Source organism: Sinocyclocheilus rhinocerous, unplaced genomic scaffold, assembly GCF_001515625.1.
Source record: "Sinocyclocheilus rhinocerous isolate Xijiao unplaced genomic scaffold, SAMN03320098_v1.1 scaffold72, whole genome shotgun sequence".
Lineage (NCBI taxonomy): Eukaryota > Metazoa > Chordata > Actinopteri > Cypriniformes > Cyprinidae > Sinocyclocheilus > Sinocyclocheilus rhinocerous.
The window spans coordinates 2550368-2560819 of record NW_015628351.1 but is presented as its reverse complement, the minus strand read 5'-3'; the positions used below and the strand labels follow the sequence as shown (position 1 = coordinate 2560819).

The 10452-nt window shown below is 36.9% G+C and overlaps 1 protein-coding gene across 1 annotated transcript in view; it reads right to left on the bottom strand.

Annotated features, from left to right (window-relative positions):
* Nucleotides 1–5954, bottom strand: part of LOC107737567 (polyhomeotic-like protein 2) — a 61263-nt gene extending 55309 nt beyond the window's left edge. The window contains exon 1 of the mRNA XM_016549097.1: nt 5858–5954. The gene's annotated coding sequence lies outside the window, so the exon portion shown is untranslated. The remainder of the gene's footprint in view (nt 1–5857) is intronic.
* Between the last annotated feature and the right edge of the window lie 4498 nt (nt 5955–10452).

Sequence of the window (10452 nt, the reverse complement as noted above, 5' to 3'; positions counted from 1 at the left end):
ATATCGCCAAGTGTCTCCCCTACACATCTCTCTCCATGACGGTGACAGCCACACTTTTTATAACAAGGCAGTAAATGAACCAAACCCACCCGAACTAACTTGAACATAAACACAAATAACATTGCTAATGCAAAAACCCAACCATCTTGCTTAATTAACACATAAATCAACTCTAAACAAATACCCATAATGCACCTGGCTGCTAGCGCTCACTGCCGGGTCATTACAATACCAAACCATGCACGCAGCAGCCGCTTGCTTTAGTTAAAATAACAGTGTTCTGTGAATGTTGATGCTTTAATAACAAATACTTATCGGGAGCGTGTATGCTGGGATTTCATAAATGTAATGGAGAATACAGTAACTAGTAATGTAACTAATTACTAATTACGTTTGAAATAAAGTAATCAGAACCGTAACATGATTACTTTTAAAAGGAGTAATCAGTAATCAGTAATTACATTTTCAGAGTAACTTGCCCAACACTGCCCATTAAAATGTCTTTACATCAAGGAAACAATGCACAGTACAAGCACAGCGTTGAGCTTCTTGAGTCTGTTCAGTAAAGAGTGTTTTGATTGGTGGATTAAAAGCTCACCGCGATTGGCTGAACGGAACATCCTCCAAAAAAAATATATTTATGATTCTTAACCTGCCAGGAAGGTCTCAAAAATACCGCACACAAATTCAAAGCAGTCCACGCACATGTGACGATTTGCAAATGCAGATTCAACGATCCATAAATACATGTAACATCATTCATAAATGTGTGATGGAAATTTATTCAAGAAATTTATATATACATATTTGTGTAAACATTTTAAATTTATTTAGGTAAGATGCATTTGTGTGAGCATTTGGGGAAATATTTATGCTTTTACTTGTGTATTTATGAATTGTGTTTTGAATTTACGAATCGGATTTTGTAAATGTAAATTGTGCTGTGCATTTATGAATTTTGTTTTGCATATGTGTTATTTTTGAGGCTGATCTGTCTCCATATAAACATTCCTCTGACTTTCTGTACCTGACCAGCAAATGTTAGTCTTGCAAATTATTTTATGTGTTATAGTGTACATCTTTATATTATTATATTACACTGCGATTTTTAGTATATTGCATGCCTTTTTTGTATATCTTTTTTTTCTCGTTTCTTTCTGGAATGCTTGATTCTGACTTGTCAGTCACAGCATTCATCTGTAATTACTTGATATAAAGACCACTAAACTGTATATTTGGTTGTTGTCCCAAAAATTGTTTTCAAGTTCATGTATTTATTTACTAGCTTTATAATAGGTGGAGTATTTTGCAATACTGACCTACTGACTCTACATTATATCTTATTTTAGATATGAAGAGGAGGAAATGTGACTGAATTTCAGCATTTTGGAGAAATCACAAAGTCATGACATCCACTGAAGCTAATATTTAAATGTTTTTACATATATAACCCTAATAATATGAGCTAGTCGAGTTAAAGATAAATTGGATGGAATATGGGCCAAATATCAGTGGTTGCTGCCCTTGCTGGTGAGGAACCAAATCATTAATGCCTTAAGCTTTGCTTCTCTAAAAAAAAGGAAAGAAAAAGGAGATTTATGTCAAGCAGCTGTGTAGCTGTCGGCTGCTCAGCCGGAGAGCTGAGTGAGAGGGAGAGGAGGACAGAGAACACCTGGGTATGGAGCTCAGAGGCAGGCAAGAATCACTTTCATCTGCCCAGGCAGCAGTGGAGGGAGAGAGAGTTGTCTGCACTCACTTCATACACTTTCAAACAGTTACTACAGGCTGTCAGCAGCTCTCACACATTCTCATTCAGATCCTGTTCAGCTTTACTCTGAAAAAAAAAAGCCCCCTCTGCCAGGAAAGTGTGACCTGTGCATATCGAGAAAACTGTTTTACTGATTATACATTAGTTAGTTCCGGTTCTCAAATTTAATTGGTCAAGAGGCGATACAAGAGTGCTGGTCACTGTGACTTTTTGCTGTTTGTATCACTCCGGTTGTCTGTGTTAGTGCATTCTGGACAGATGAACAGTCTGTGTATTAGTGCTGGGGATTTTTGGTGACTCTTTTTGCATTTTTATGAGCAAGTCACTGAATCATTCATTCCGTCAATTTGCTCAAACACATAGATTCATTCAGGAACTTAACAAAGTCAGGAACTGTCTGATTGTTGTTCTGAGCAAGTCACTGAATCATTCACTCAACAGATTCTTTTAAACACACTGATTTATTCAGAATCGAAACAACACTGTGTTTGTTCAAACACACAGATTCATTCGGGATCTAAACAACTGACTGCTGTTGTGAGTCATTGAATAATTCTCTCAACCAATTCGTTCAAACACACTGATGAGTTCAAAACCCGAATATGTAAAAAGGATCCACGCCATGTAATGCTTAAACTTTAAGTTACTCAATATTAATTTCTTGTTTATTGAACTGTTGTTTGAAATTAATATCACACTCATAAATATGCTGTTGCTGTACAGCACTTTTTATGGTATTATGTTTCTTATTCAATATGAAATAGCAAGTGTTTTCAAACAAAATGTATTCAGTTGAAAATAACTGAAAATATTACCTCTCCAAGATAACAAGGCATGATCAAAAGCTTGTTGTTGCAAATATTGTCAGATTTTGTAGTACTGACCTACTGAACTCGGTGACTGAGAATTATCGGTGAGTTATGCTGATGCAGCACTCAATTTGCTGCAGCCATATGAGATACCCCCTGACAATGTAAAGCGCTTTGAGTGCCTAGAAAAGCGCTATATAAATGTAATGAATTATTATTATTATTATCAATTTGATTAATCACTTTCGGCGGTTTTTGACTCTTGAAGCAGGGCATCACAAGCATACACCCATTCTGCAAATATTTCTCTGAGGACAAAACTTGTCATTCTCAGGAAAGACAGAAGAGAAGAGCTGTGTACATATCTAAAAGTCAGATAAGTATCAGAAACTGTCAGAAAAGAAAGAAAGAGCCCTGACATACGGTCTGTTTTGAGTTTGTGTTAATGGTTGAGTCACACATGGGAGAGTCATCAGGCATGACAGAAGAATGTCATGGTGAGCGCTGAGGTGAACGCGTTCATTCTCTGGGTCTGCATCTCATCTTCATGAGGGCTTGGACAGCGCTGTATGAAAACATCTCGGCTCATCTGTTACTGTTTCTCACCGCTTTCATCGCTGGAGATGGATCTCACCATTCGATGCCACATAACACATATTGCTGAGTCCTGTATAGCTCATTAAAGATCAAGGGGTCGTTGCATGTGCTCAAACACAGTCCTCTTCCCTCAAAAGAACTATCATCAGCATGTGATATATGCTCTACACTGGACTGCTGTCTGTTAAAAGTGAAAGCAATTGTGTTTAGTGTGAAGGGATTTGGTCTACTGAAGAAGCAAGATGGAAAAGTTAATTGTCAACTGGACTTAATCAACTGAATTTTTTTAGAACATTGTAGTAATACTGCTTTAGAAAGAGTACAGAGACTCATATTTTTAGGCAAACTCATCCAGATCAAAAAACAAGCCTACAAGTTGCAATGAAATGGAAGTATCGACAGATCTTTTCTTCTGTATTGTGAGATACCTCTGTGTATGTAGCGGATTATCAAAAATGTAAAACATGGCCGGGAACTTGGTTCAATGCATCAGTTGTTGATTGTATTTTAGCATGTGGGCACTGCATGAATGTGAAAATGAATGAGATCTTGCAGTTGATTGTAAGGGGCTAAGTTTAAGTGAAACTGAATCATTTGAGAAATCTGTAATTTTCACTGGAAGATTGAGTTATGACCAGTATGTGGAAAATAATGTGTTTTTTTAACCTTAAACCGCATAAACACATTTCATTACACCAAATACACAAAATAATGTTCTTTTTAGCAGCATCATATGACCCCTTTAAAAATTAGAAGGTAAAAAAAAAACATATATACATACAAGAATTGTTCATAATAACATCTTTAACATGCATTAAAGGGATAGTTCATCCAAAAAAATGAAAGTTTTTTTTATCATTCACTTAAACTTAAACTCTGCGTACCCGGATACGGGTCCAAAATCACGTAAAAAATGTTTATGCTTCATTTGCAAAGCCTTTCTTATATGGTATCAGCCCATATATGGTATCATTTGAAAGCTATATAGGTAACTTTATAGAGAAAAAAAGCCCAAAATCACTTACAATACATGAACATGCCAACACTAATACATTTTTCTACATGTGTTTTGTGACTGAGAATTGAGAACTACTGTTTGTGTTGTCATGCATTCTTGTTTTGATTTAATTACCTAAAATAGTTTATAGTCGAAGGTTGCCTTTACTCTTACATGTTATTGAATTTGTGTTGTTGCACTTATATTTTGTTTATTTTCTTGACTAGATTAAATCAAAGGCATTTTAATGAACTACCTGAGTACACTCAGATATCTTATCACTTATTGCAACATTTGTTTCTTCCGCAGAAAATATCAGGCTTTGAGAGAGAATCATAAAGGAAAAACCTTGCACGAGTGTGCTAATTTCATTCTATCTCTTTTCTCTTGACTACAGGAGCCTCCTGCGCCTCATTTCCTGGTGCTTTAAGGGGGACCGGAGTTGTGTCCCTCCTGTTTGACTGATTATTAGAGTGACCTGAGGGTGAGGGTAAACTACTGAAGCTCATTGTGAGGCCCATGACACAGGAAAGGCAAGTGTAAAACATGAGGGTCTTACCCTAATTACTGTACAGAAGTGACCTGCCCAATGGCGGTTTGAGAGCAACAAGCTTTGCTCGATTCATCTGCAGTAACCTGGAAGTACCTTAGTACTATAATGAACGACACACTATTGCTTCCTTCACTCTAGCACGATTGCACAAGTACATATAAAACACCCATCACATATAAAGCTAACACACAAAAACAATTGTCCAGATGTTCAGTGTCAAATTCATAAGATGACACTGGCGAGATTACACACAAGCGTCGCTCTGCTTGGCTTTGTTTACAGAGCGTTGGGTCAAACTAGCATGCACCGAAAGAGTGCAGATGGTCTTGTTATTTGAGAGGCGATAGGTTAAATGAATTGTATCAGCACTAGCTGTCAGTCAGTCAGTCTACTAGCACAACACTCCCCTGTCCGGGAATGCATTGTCTCCATTTAGTCTTACAAGAGGTCTAAAAGCTTCTTGTGTACATGTGTGCTGAACAAACTCATCGATGATCCTTAAAACATCACAAATGATGTGATGCATGTCCACGTAAATCACTCACCTTCAGCTTTGGTCGTAATACTACAGTCATAGTACTTGTCTTATTGATAATATTGAGTAATCAGGTTGACACATAAAAGGGATAATTCACCCAAAAATGTATTCACACTTAAGACATTTTTGATGTTTTTGTCCATACAATTTTCAAAACAACACTGGACCCCTCTGACTTTGACTGTATGGACAAAACAACACGATTATGAAAGAAAATCATACAGGAGGGTGAGTAAATAATGACAGAATGGGTGAGGTATAATTTGAAAGGAGGGTCTCAAGTTCCTCGAGCCCACCTACATAATATCTGTCAATCTGTGTCGCTCTCTCTGATGTTAGTAACCGTACTGAAAGCAGTGGAGACATGTGGTGGAATTCTCCAAAGTAAACAGCTTTCATTGTGCCGAGACAGACATGCACAGGCATATGCACATTTATGCACTCTATTTAACATACAGACCACACATACTGTTGATATAAGACACTAAGCTTGAAGAGACATATTTAAATATAAGTAGGGCTTCCTGAACAACTGACATTTACAGTCACATATGAAGCCAAAAACAACAGCACATCTTAATAAAGCTCTACATACCCTCAACACAGGCCTCGTCTCAACTTCAATCGCTTGTTCCTTTCCTGATATCCTACACCATGTCTGAGGTCTGCTCTATCCGACAGGCACATACTACACCAAGCAGAGAGGAGGAGAAAAAATACAGCATGAATTAGCATTCCTAAAGCAATCATGTGACTTCAAAGCACCAATAGGCTGCTCTGGATTCGGTATGATCCACCTCTAGCTCCTCCCTTCTCTTCTCTCGTTTCGCTCTCTTACAGAAACCTTTTGACAGGGTTGTTGTGATACATGTGGTCTGTCTATGTACCTATTTTTGCTATCAAATGTCTAATATTGAAAATCATACCCTCAGTATGTATAATCAAAGTAAATATGTGCAATGTGTAGAAGGGTATAGTATAATAAACAAAAACATATTTAGGTTTGTAAATACTGTAATATGTGAATGAAAATGCAAAAATGATGTCACAAAGAGGGTTTAAATGCAAGAAGTGTGAAGCAACAATGCATGTCTTTTTGCTGTCAGAATTCTAATATTTAAAATCATGCCCCCAGTTTGCATACTGAAAGTAAATATATACAATATATAGAAGAGTACAGTATAATAGCATAACAAAAATCTGATATTTAGGGTTGCAAAAATACTGTAATATGTGAATAATAATGCAAAATGGTGCCACAAATAGGGTGTTAATGCAAAAAGTGTGAAGCAGCAATGCTTTTGCTTTCAAATTTCTAATATTGAAATCAATTTGCATATTCAAGCAAATATATACATATGATAGTATAATATAAATCCTATATTTAGGGTTGCAAATACTGTTCTATATGAATGAAAATGCAAAAAATGTCACAAAGGGGGTGTAAATGCAAAACGTCTGAAGCAGCAATGCATGTCTTTTTGCTAATTTCTAATATTAAAATCAGACCCTCAGTTTGCATATTCAAAGTAAATATATACATATACATATACATATATATATATATATATATATATATATATAAAAGAATATAGTATGATAGTATAATATAAATCCCATATGTTGGGTTGCAAATACTGTTCTATGTGAACAAAAATGCAAAAATTGTGCCACAAAGAGGGTATAAATGCAAAAAGTGTGAAGCAGCAATGCATGTCTCCTGTCGTAGATGCTGTGAGAAAGCGGTTCAGTCTCAGTGCTGAGCAGAGGGAGGAATTGTAGTCTAACAACAGCGTGCTAATGTCCTGTCTGCATGTGTGCACTATCCTCCATCTTATTAAGCCTCTGTGTCTCATTAGAGCCGGTGGGGGGTGGAAGCCTACAACACACCCTGACTTTTACGAGCCCACCTCAACAAAGAGCATCAAACAGCAATCATGGCTGAATGCTGAACACCTCAAGTACACAATTGCACCAGTCTCCGCTCAAGGGTGATTCAAACAGTAGGTTTTTTTTTCGGTTGTGGCGTGAGGCAATAAAGTGGCTGGATGTGGAACAGGATGCTGCGATACTAAAAGCCGTTAAGTGATGGGAGGTGTAATAGTATGGGACACACAGGTGCATAAGCAGCGTTGGCATAATTAAACAGGTCAGAGGACAGCCAGGAGAATGAACGGAGTGATTGTGCTATTTTCTGCTCTGATAATAAGTTCCTTATGCTTCTGTTATGTCTGTATGTATGTATGTATGTATATGTGTGTGTGTGTGTGTGTGTGTGTGTGTGTGTGTGTGAGAGAAAGAGAAGATCGTTATCCTGTAACGAGCCTGTACAGTGTTTTATGTTTTAGAAGAAGTGAGAGCCATTTAAACTAGGGAAGTATATCAGTGTTTTTAATTTAGATAACATGAAGACAACATGTACTGTAGCAGATTTAAATGATCCGTTTCATTTGTGATTGTAGCCAAAATAAATTATTAAGATATTATCTGGAAAATTTTTGCTTATTTTAATTATGTTGTGTATGCTGTCATACATAAATATTTACATTGTTCAACTCAATATTTGAATTTGAATATGATTTCAATTCAAATGTATTTGCATACTAATTTTAATAACATATGGTTTCAAAGCAGCTATAATGTAACAGAAAATAGAGCCATTCAACTAGTGAGCAAGCAGGCGACAGTTGCAAAAAAAACAAAAACAAAGGAAAAATGTATATCCATACTCGGTTTTTACTTGTTTACATTTTCCAAATAGCACTCTCTTGCCCTGGACCCCAGTTTGAAACCTCCCGATTTAGTCCACTTGTGGTTTATTGGGTTTATACACTACAAGACTATTTGTTGTGATTCTTGGTATGAGGTATAGCCATATGAGGTCTAGCCTTGGTTCTTGTATTAACAACTAGCTAATAATTAGTACAGGTATGTGAGCATCCACAATGGTAGGAAAACATTCACCAAGAACATAAGAAAATGGAAATCCAAGACATTTTGTGTACTGAGTGTATTGAATAAGGGGAATTCAATCTAGATATTTTAGCTCCTACCCTACATGTAAAGCAGGCCTGTGTTCTATAGTGGTTTGACTTGGCAATACATTATTTGAGGTTTTCTGACACGTTTTATTTAAATATCATTTGAACATGTTTGCATGACCATATCATCCAGATGGGAGTTTTTCAGGTGTGGTCACAAGTGTGTATTATGTCTGTTTTATTAATATGTTATGTGATAGTTTTATTTGTTGAACTTTTATTTTGATCATAGGCCGTTTAGTGAAACTCTTTGGAAACTTATGTTAAGCTGGGTCAACTATGTTTTAAATGTGAAAATAAAGTTTACAATAAGCAAAGTTGGTTCTTGATGCATTATATATTTGTTGTTTGAGTTATTTGGTGTTATGTGGATAACACGAAAATAAAAACTGACAAAAACCGGAAAAACAAACGAGGGGAAAGACGCCGCTATACTTTACTTAGGGTCGGTTATTCTGTCACAACACGGTGTGTGGAGGCAGGCAGAATGACGAGGACAACAAAGATTCCAATAATTACTTTTAATGTAGACACAGCAAGGCAGATCCAGATAGGTGAGACACACACACACTCGGGGTAACATTCACAATAACCGACACTAAGGCTCAGACAGACAGGAACTAATATAGGGTGGACTATTAGTGGCAGACAGGTGAGCACAATGAGGGTAATTAACTAATTATTAGTACGGGCTAAACCAACAAAAGGGGAAGAAACCACAATAAACAGTCCACAGGGGCGTTACAACACCCACATATATTACGTAAACAAATGTGTTTATTTTGGATGAAATTAATCGCGATTAATCGTTTGACAGCACTAATATATATATATATATAGTCAGTAAGTAAAATGAAAGCTTGTTATGCAAGTCAGTGAGATCTTTATAGGTTATTAGATGATAATTAAATGCTTACTTTTATGATCAAAGTTCTGTGGTTTTTATTGTGGGTGACAAACCATAAAATACAATGCAAGGATGATAGAGAAATAAATGTTTCTCAAAAGCCTGAGGTATCATATTTGATATGCTATTTTTGCATGATTTTTCTAAAAAAGAAAAAAGAAAAAAAAAAGATGTATGGATAATCAAGTAAACCTAAGTTGCTTCAGTCCAGTAAATATGCATCTTGAATCTGAATCTGAAATATTGAAAACAAACAGATATATATACAGCATTTCTTGTAAGAAAGAGCTATCAAAAGATTCAGAAACTGAGCTGAAAGACTAGTTTAGTTGTGCTGAAGTCGTTCTGATTACCAATAGCATACGCTCAATCAAATTAAAATGAACACCTGATGTGTGACTGATTAGCATTAAGCTTGTCATAACATTTTATTCTAATAGATGTTACTGATGCAATAGGAAATGGTTTTTCATAAATCCAGTAAGGATTAAAGAGTGAGGACTGCGGCTCTCTAGGACCGAACTTGCCTACCCCTGGTGTAGGCCAATGCAGTGACCTGAATCCACTCTATATGGCTGATATGAACCAACATGAACGGCGCTGACGTCATTGTTGCCACCACACAGGCACATTCCTTCTCAAAATTACCAACAAGGCATTAATAGATGGTTGGTCATTTTCATAGGAATTCACCCGACCAGCCAAGACAGTGAAGTTTCACAATGTTGTAAGGTTCCCTCAAGAAAAGAGTGAAGGGAGCATTAAATTGAGAAATGGTTGCATCACACATCTGCGTATCCGGTTAATGAGAACATCCCCTTTCAATTTCCAGAACAGTAAAGACTGACACTGGATTAGCAGGATCCATCACACTTTACAAAGTTGTTGTCAGGGGCGAAAAAGAGCTCTCCCCCACTCAGTGCTGTTCCTTGTCAGCCGTAAACGCCCCAGAGTCACTGTAATTGCCCCCATATATACGAGACGCTCACCCCTTTCCCATCCATCTCCCCTGTGTTGAGCTGTAAATCACTCACCTCCTCTGAATGAGGGCAGACTGCTGCTGCCTGTCCATCCACACACATGCCATCACCAGCCTACTGCTCATTTCTCATCCCTGGAGACAGACATTCACATTTGTAAAGGCAAGACTGATTTTTTTTTCAACTAATATCTTTAATGTTTTCATATAGTGAAGTGTCTTTTACAGGTTATCTGTGGTGGTTAATGCGGTCAGTCTGTCTT